Here is an 8,704-nt window from a genome sequence, read left to right as displayed (position 1 = left end):
ATGGACTCTGGAAACAAAGACTCTTCCAAAGGTGGGCACACTGCACAAGGGCCTTTTGAAGAAAAGTTTCTCAAGGATTTGGGGCCTATAAAAGCCATTCTCCTCTGTCCCACCCACCCCTTCCTCTCTGCCCTAAGCCAGTGTAAGTGAAAAGAGCAGGCAGTCTGACCTCACTGTCTTCATGTGCCACATCCTGTTTTCAGATTAATGAGCTCATTTGCTGGAAATTTACCAAGGGAAATAGTTTAATTTTGGAAAGTACCAAAAACTTATCTGTAGTCATTCGGCTTCATTTGGGGGGCTCTTGAAACGGAGGGGCATCACCGGAGGACCTCTGAATGCCCAGGGAGCAGCAAGGCAACAGAAATTGAAAGCCGAGCCCAGTGAGGCTGAACCTGACTCAGAAAGGAAATAAAATCTTTTGGAGGCCACTCATGTCTACCCAGTTGAATTTTTTTTTTTTTCTAAAAATAACTTTGAAAAGAGAAATAGTTCATCTGGCCAAGGCCTCATATCTGGTGGTCTGACCATGGAGCCATGACTGAGGAACAAGAATATGAACACAGGGAAGTGGGCAGTGTTTGAGCCTCCACCCTCTACCTTCTTGTGCACATATTAATATGTTTGGCTTGTTCTAGGAGGCACAGAAAGGCTTTCAGTCTCTAGTTTCCCCCCAATCCCTTAGCAAACCGACCCTTGACATTGAAGTTGCCTGCCTAACCTAGTAGCCTTCTGAGCTTGTGGCTCCTGCAGCCAGGGGGATTCTAGATAATCACAGATTTGCAAGCCATTCTGCATTGGAGATGATGAGATGATGGAACACAAGTGATGTGCACCCTAGACTTTGCCTCTAAGCATCTAACCATGTCCTGGCCTGCACTGTTTCCCAGAGTAGAGATTTATAATCCATTCTAAGCAGAATGAATGGAACACGTCAGTGAATCCAACTGGCTAAAGGCAGCCATTTGGGCAGGCTCCTGTTTGTCAACAGCCCTTAAAATGTGGAGCCCAGAATGGTTATCACTCCCTCAACCCCAGTGAGCGCTTTGTTGCCTTCTTCTCATTGCCAGCAGCACGCCTTGTCTCTGTCATACGTCTTGTGTTCACTAAAAACAATTAGTGAACAGCTTTCCTGTTAGCATCATCTTAATCTGCTCTGATAACTTCTGATTCCTGAACCAGGAAATTTAATTAAACAGATGATTACAAGTTGTCAGCAACCTATCAGATTAGAAGACCAAATGGTACTGGGTTCTTCAATCCAAATTCAGTATCTCCCTTTGGTACATTACATAGAACTGGTATCAACAACAAAACAAAGAAATAAAACATGATCTTATAAAAATGATAGCATAACACGTGTACTTTTTGCTATGGTCTGATGATTAAAAATGTCCCGAATTTCCTTCTGTTAATCTTCATCTTGGTTATTACATTTATAATAACTAGCAATTTTTAAAACATGCCTGTTTACAGGTTTTTTTCTTTCTACCACAGAATTATGAATACATGAAATTGAAGGAATATATGAAAATGTGTATTAGGAATATATGAAATTAGATGAATTAAAACCATGAAAGTAAAGCTGTATCTGATTTCGTTGTTGTTCCCCCTGGCATAGCAGGATGCTAGGTACATAGGAGACATCAATAAATATTTATTCAATAAATGACTAATATGCAAGACACTATTAATACAAATTTGTACTTATGGTAATAATAGTTAATGATTATTTCCCCACCATCAGAAAACATGGAGTAAGTATCTTCAACCTGGCCTTTTCCTGTGTGTTGTGAAGTTAGAAATAGCATTCTGGCAAAAATTTGGAAAGAAATCTGGGGTTGTTTGTTGAAGGGAGTTTCTATGTCCAGTGATTTTCTCTATCCCAAGAAATTTCCAGATTTTAAGAAAAGAAACAAAGAACCTCTGAAGTTATTTGAATTGTAGGCACCAAGCAGCCCCTGGGGTTTTACTAATTGGTTATGCACTTTGAAGGCGCAATGGGGATTTCAGTTTCTGATGGAAGCGCCAATGACACTCATGGTCAGGTGATGTGGTTCAGGGGAAGACCTTGGCAGATGGACCCTTTGATAGGGATATGCTCTAAGATGCCAATGATGAGGAAGACATTGATACCAGCCAGCCTACTGCATTTCTTTGCCATCTCTGGCTACCTATGTGTCCTGTTCTAAGAGACTGGTCTTGCTGTGTGACAATTTCTTCTTTCATGGACTCTGGAAACAAAGACACTTCCAAAGGTGGACATTCTGCCCCGAGGCCTTTTTCTGGGCTATGGAATTATTACTCTTTCTTCATACTCACCTTTGTGAGGCTTGGGCTCCCTGGCCACTGGCTAGTACAGAACAAGAATAACACGGTGTCCGAACTCTACAGCTGTTAACATCTGGCTGAGGAAGGGTACAGTGTGGAGGTTCCCATCTCACTCTATCTTGAGGACTCAGCCTGAGAGAGAAAAATCAAGGAGTAGGGAAAGCTGTTACTCAGAAATCAGAAGATCTGCTCTGATGTTGGAGGACTGTGGGGGAAAGTTCCTCCCATCCTTGAACGTTATTTTTCTTACCTGCAAAGTGGGAGAATGACTTCAGAGGAATCCTTCAGCATGAACCGTTTAGTTCTTTAAACTTTAATCATTCAAGCCCTGGTGCTGGGGAAGGGGCACATTCTCCCACCTGTTGAGGGGTCGTTCTCCCCACCTGTACTTGGGGTGGTACCAGGAACCCCTATAACGGATGTTGGAAGCTTCCACTAGAGGCATGGTCTTTGTGGACTCCAAACATTTTGTGTGTTTTCTTTTAAGGGAAGCTATGTGAAAAACCTCCTCTGATGGATTTTTTTCAGAGCTGAAGCCAGGCGAATTCCCAGCACAAGCCAAGGCTTGGGAGCAAGAATATGTAGCAGGAGTAAGAGGCTAAGAACCAGGGTACAGCCCTCACTCTCTCAAATAATGCACAGGCTGGGGGCCAGGAGGGTTGTGAAAGTGGAGTTGATGTTTGCTCATCTCTTCTGACCTCCTAGTCTTACAAAAGGGGAAATGGGGGCCCAGACAGAGAAAAACTTGCACAGTCAGTCCAAGGTCCAGAAGTCTCTTCCCCTGTGTTCTGGTGCCCTATTATCTTAAGACATCTTAGTAATAACTCTGTTCTTTTATTTCTGCGTTTGTTTCTCCTTGGATATGTCTCCACAGACTGAGTTTCCTGAGGGCCAAGAAGCAGGGCACAGACATCTCTGCAGGTTCCTTTACGCCTAGCCTGCATCTTATACACAGTGGGGGCCCAGTAATGATATATTAAGAGGGACTTCTTTACCGTCATAAGAGGATTCAGGGATACTAGGAAATATTAACCCTACCTTTCACACCTGTGGGTTACCCGGATGTATTTAACAAATATGTGTTTAGCTTCTACCATTAGCCTTTTCACAATTTTTTTTTTTTTTTTTTTTGAGATAGAGTCTCACTCAGTTGTCCAGGCTGGAGTGCACTGTTCTGATCATGGCTCACTGCAGCCTCCACCTCCTGGGCTCAAGTGATCCACCCACTACACCCTCCCAAGCAACGGAGACTACAGGCCAGCGCCACCATGCCTTCACCACCATGCCTGGTTAATTTAAAAATTTTTTTTTTTTTTTTTTTTTTAGAAACAGGGTCTCACTATGTTACCCAGGCTGGTCTCAAACTCCTGGGCTTTAGTGATCCTCCCGCTTCGGCCTCCCAACGTGCTGGGATTATACGCATGAGCCACTGTTCCTGGCCCTTTTTGTAAATTTTAAAAAGACTTCTAGCATATATATCTAGCAACACTTTCTGGAGATCATTGTCTTAATCATTTCAGATCTGTATTTGTAACATTTTTAAATGCAAAATCGAATAGATAAGAAAAGCCATTCTGTCTAACTGCCATCCTTGGTTACTATCTTCTGTAACCAGTGTGCAGCTGCACAGCCAGAGAGCTGTGGGTAGGGCCCATGGCTCTCTCTGGCCCCTGTGATTGCTGAAACTGGAACTGCCTGGGGAGCCCTGAGGCCCTGGCACCAGCTCTCGCTCAGTCCTGCTTCTCCTTTCACAGGGAACAAGTCTACACACCAGCTCTCCTGAGCAGTCTTGGAACCCCTCCAAGGACAGCCCTGGACACTGGCCAAGAGGGAGGGTGCCCCTGGGAAGGACATATCTGTCAGGAAGCAGAGACTGTGGCAGGCAGGCACTCACACGCACATGCTCGCAGGATGGCTAGCTTATCCAAGATTTCAAGAGAAGTTGGAAATCTGGATTTTTATGTGAAAGTCTTGATTTTTCGAACACCCTATAAGCCAAAAAATAAACCCAAACCAAATGAGCATCCCTACGAACTGTGTCTGTGGGCCACTATTTGTGACCTCTGGTAGAGCCTGGCACTGCATAAACACAAGGAAAGCAGATGTGTAAACGTGCCCACATGTAACTCACCCGGGCTGTTCACATTGTTCATCTAGATGTGGACCCTGCACACACATAATAGAGACCTTTATTGGACATTGACACACACATAGTATCTCCTGGGATGTGTTTTTAATATTTGCACTTTCCAGCTAAGGAGATTGAATGTCAAAAGATCTCTAAGATCATGTCAAAATCTAGGCTGCCTGACCACAAAGCCAGTGTTCTGAACTGCCGCACAAACCACCACCCAGATGCCTGCACTCTGAATTAAAATTGCCTGTTACTTTGCATCCTTCTCTAAACTAAGCTTTATGAATTTAGAGACTCTATTTCATTTGCTGGTGCATCCCATCACCTGGCACTATGCCCAGCAGAGCACAGAAGGTGCTTAATATGTACTGGTGGGATTGTACCCACAGGCTCATACAAACGTGTACAGACAGGGCACATGTAAACCCACACAGCCCCACCATGCTGAAGAACACGTGCACACTGACGTTCCCACATGCACACCGCCCACCTCCATCTCCCACCCCCAGGGCATTGGACCCTAAGCTGGGGCAGCCCAAGTTTCCCCTGCCAGCCCCCTGCCAGCCTTGCCCAAAGCCTTCAGAAATAGTTTCCTGGAAATTTTGAGGAGGCTGTGGAGTTCTTTTTCCTAACTCAGGAGACAACTCAGCAGTTTTGTTTTTCAAAGTCTGGGACTCATAAACCTGGAATCCTTTCTTCATTTTTTCCACTAGAATTTTCCTTGGCCTGTTGCCTTCCCCCAGGGCCTTGGCTAGGAGGTTACACTCGGAGCGCCCTCTGCCGGACACTGTCCTCCCAACCTTGTGGGCAGTTGCAGATGGGACCTGCCCCAGGCTGCTTTACAGATGGGAACCTAAGTCAGACAGTGGTAGTGGGGAGGGGTTAGAGGATACTGGCCCATTCCAAGTGTGTGCCAGTGTTATTACTAGTAAGGGGTCTTTTGTGATTTTTTTTTACAATTTTGAAAATAAAAGAATAAATAGCTTCCAGAGCTCAGATGAAGGCCCTCTGCTCTCCCAAGGGCCTCTGTGTGGGGCAGATGACAGAGGTTTGGGAAATCACCTCATTCAGCTTTATCCTTGGGTCTCCATCACATTTAATAAGTGAGGAAACGGAGACACAGAGAGACTTTGGGGGAAGAAGTGCGAGGAATATTTATTGAATGGCTGCTATGTGTAAGGTATACTTACAAATCTCTATCATTTCATCTTGGCAAGTAACCCTGTAGGGTAGGTGATTTTGTTTCCATTTTACAGATTAAGACATAGAGGCTCAGTGAGGTCTCTCAAGGTCAGAAAGGGAAGGGGAAGAGCTAGGATTTGAATCCAAATCTTTTTCTTGGCTTTGTAGCCTCCTGGATTTTTTCCATTTGGCTGCAGGTCTGAGTTCAGTGGGGCCCAGGGTGGAGCCTTTATGGCTGGACTCATCAGAGGCCAGGGTTCCTTGGCCCTGCTGCCCAGAAAGGCAAGTCTTTCTCCTTGTACACTTCCAGAGAGCAATCTTTGGGGGACACAGTCTTTGGGGGACACAGGGAAATGGGTCAAGCAGCTCCACCAGGACTCAGAGCTGGGAATAGGCTCCTGGGACTGGCAGCTATGCCAAGTCCTCTTAACTAAGAGTAAAAAAAAGGATCAAATGCCTTTATCAACAAAACACATTAGAGGCTCCAAAGGGCAGGGTTTTTTTCTGGGAAAGAAAGCAGGTCCTGAAAGGTTTTTGTTTTGTTTTTCTTCTTAATGGGACACTACGTTTCACCAAGAGTTAGTCACTACCCTCCCTAATCCATCCTCCATCCTGTAGCACCGTCCAGAAACTTTCAAAACATCTCAGTTCCTGCAGGAAAAAATCCAAAGCCTTTATCTTGTTCACTTTTGGTCTGGCTTGGCCTTATCTTCCACTTGCCTCATTTAAGCAAACTGCTTAAGGGCCTCTGTCTGCGCCTCCCTGGAGTCCCACTGCTGGGTGTTTGCTCACATTACTTCTCCTTTCAGAAATCACTTCGTTTCGGTGGATCCAAGCCTTAGTCATTCTTCCAGACCCAGCTCAGAGGCCATCTTCTCCATGGAGCCTTCTCCGCTGCAGGCAGCAGAAATGATCCTGCCTTGTACTTGTCTTATGGGCACATGCTGTAGTTCCCCTAATAGACTGAATCCCTAAGAAACAGTGTTGGATTCATCTTTGATTCTCTTATATGGGTATGTGTGTGTGTGTGTGTGTATGTGTGTTTGTGTGTGTGTTTATATGCACGCACGTAGTCATGTCAATGGTAGTTTGAGAAGGGGAAACATGGTGAGCTTTGTCTCATGATAGCATATACCAGTCACCCAAGAAATCTTAACAACGAGATATGAGCACCATTTTAGACAAACAAGACAAAGGAGAGGTGGCTCTGCTCAGATCAGCCTCAATTCCTAAAGTTGGTGTGGGCAAAGAACGCTGTTCCATGGACTAGAAGCAGGCCACGCACAAGAAAGCTGATGTGAAAGGCCTCTTAAGTTTGTCCAATAGCAAAGGGTGACAAACTGAAGGTATTGCTGGATTCCTAGGGTGGCAGAAGGAATGAATGATGGGATACAGTGTGATGCAATGAACACAGAATGGCGAAAAGTCTTCAGAGATTGGGGGAGTGGCCAGGCATGGTGGCTCACGCCTGTAATCCCAGCACTTTGGGAGGCCAAGATGGGTGGATCACCAGAGGTCAGGAGTTCAAGACCAGCCTGTCCAACATGGTGAAACCCTGTCTCTACTAAAAATACAAAAATTATTCCAGCATGGTGGCGCACGTCTGTAATCCCAGCTACTCGGGAGGCTGAGGCATGAGAATCGCTTGAACCCAGGAGGTGAAGGTTGCAGTGAGCTGAGATCATGCCACTGCACTCCAGTCTAGGTGACAGAGCAAGACTCCATCTCAAAAAAAAAAAAAAAAAGAGAGACAGAGAGAGATTGGGGGAGTGTCTAAAAAGCCCATGGACATGCCCATGAAAGAGTCCACTTTAAAGCCTTTGAAAGCCATCTTATGGTAGTACTGATCAAGTAAGCGCTTCTGCTCCCGTTTCTTCTGCCTTTCCTCCCTACAAATCCCTCTAGTGCTGGAGAGGTCAGAAGTCACAGCTTGCACAGCAATGTGAATATACTCAATACTACTGAACTGTACACTTGGGAGTAGTTAAGATGGTAAATTTTATGTTATGCATTTTAAATTTATTACAATCTTAAAGAAAGAAGCAGCCACACTAAGCAGCCCTAGTAAGCTGAGAAGGAAAGTCCGGGGAAAGAAGCAGCTGCCTGAGGGGTCCCACCTGCAGCAAGCCTTGGTTGGGAGGGAAGATTTTATTTTAAATCAAGTTGGGAATTTTGCTTTTGTATGGGACTGAACATCTAATTTGTGAATAGAGTTATTTGGTGACTGAAGTGATCACAGGACTTTTTAGTTCCTAAGAGTCATCACAACAGTCATAAGATGCTTGAGTTTTCCTTAAAGGGCAGAGAAAGGACATCTCTCCCTTGCCTTTGAATAAATCTTTATAGGGAGCTGGAAGACAAAATAAAGTTGACTTATGGGTATGTACGGTGAGTCTTATTTACTTAATTTAGCAATTATATTTGCTTTTGTAAAATGGGATGTCTTCTTCCATTATATTTTTCTAATTGGTGTTGTTTGCCTCTATCACATCTTCCAAAGCAACTAAAACCCTGGGCTCACCTCAGGTAAAGGCACTTAACCATTACCTGAAAGATCAGCTGGCTTCAGGCTTTAAACCCTTAACTGCTCGGTATTCTCATGTCCACAGGTTGAGGGACTCAGTATCAATGTGCCTTTGTTGTAAGTTCTTATATGACAGTAAAATTATGGTTCTGATGTTTTATTAATTGTCACAGACTTTAATTTACACCTGCCAAGGGTCAGGTCTTGTGCTTAGGATACAGGGAGGAACAACATACAGCCCCTATCCACCAGGAGATCACAGTGGGATAGAAGGCCATGATAAGCAATCAATGAGAAGGCTGTGGGTGGCAGGAGCTCCAGCACAAGTGTGTTTCCACAGAAGGACTTACAGGAGCTTGTCCTGAGTGTACCCTTGTTGCTGGTACTATGTCTGGCCCATGATAAGCTTCCTGCCTCAGGCCATGTGCTTCCAGGAAGACATCCTTGTTTATTTCTATGTCTACTCTGATTGCTTCTTTATCATCTTGGCACTTTGCAATTCAGCCTTGTGTTCATTTACCCTGGTGCTGCAA

This window comes from Piliocolobus tephrosceles, chromosome 14, assembly GCF_002776525.5.
Source record: "Piliocolobus tephrosceles isolate RC106 chromosome 14, ASM277652v3, whole genome shotgun sequence".
Lineage (NCBI taxonomy): Eukaryota > Metazoa > Chordata > Mammalia > Primates > Cercopithecidae > Piliocolobus > Piliocolobus tephrosceles.
Note: the sequence above shows the minus strand (reverse complement) of the source record.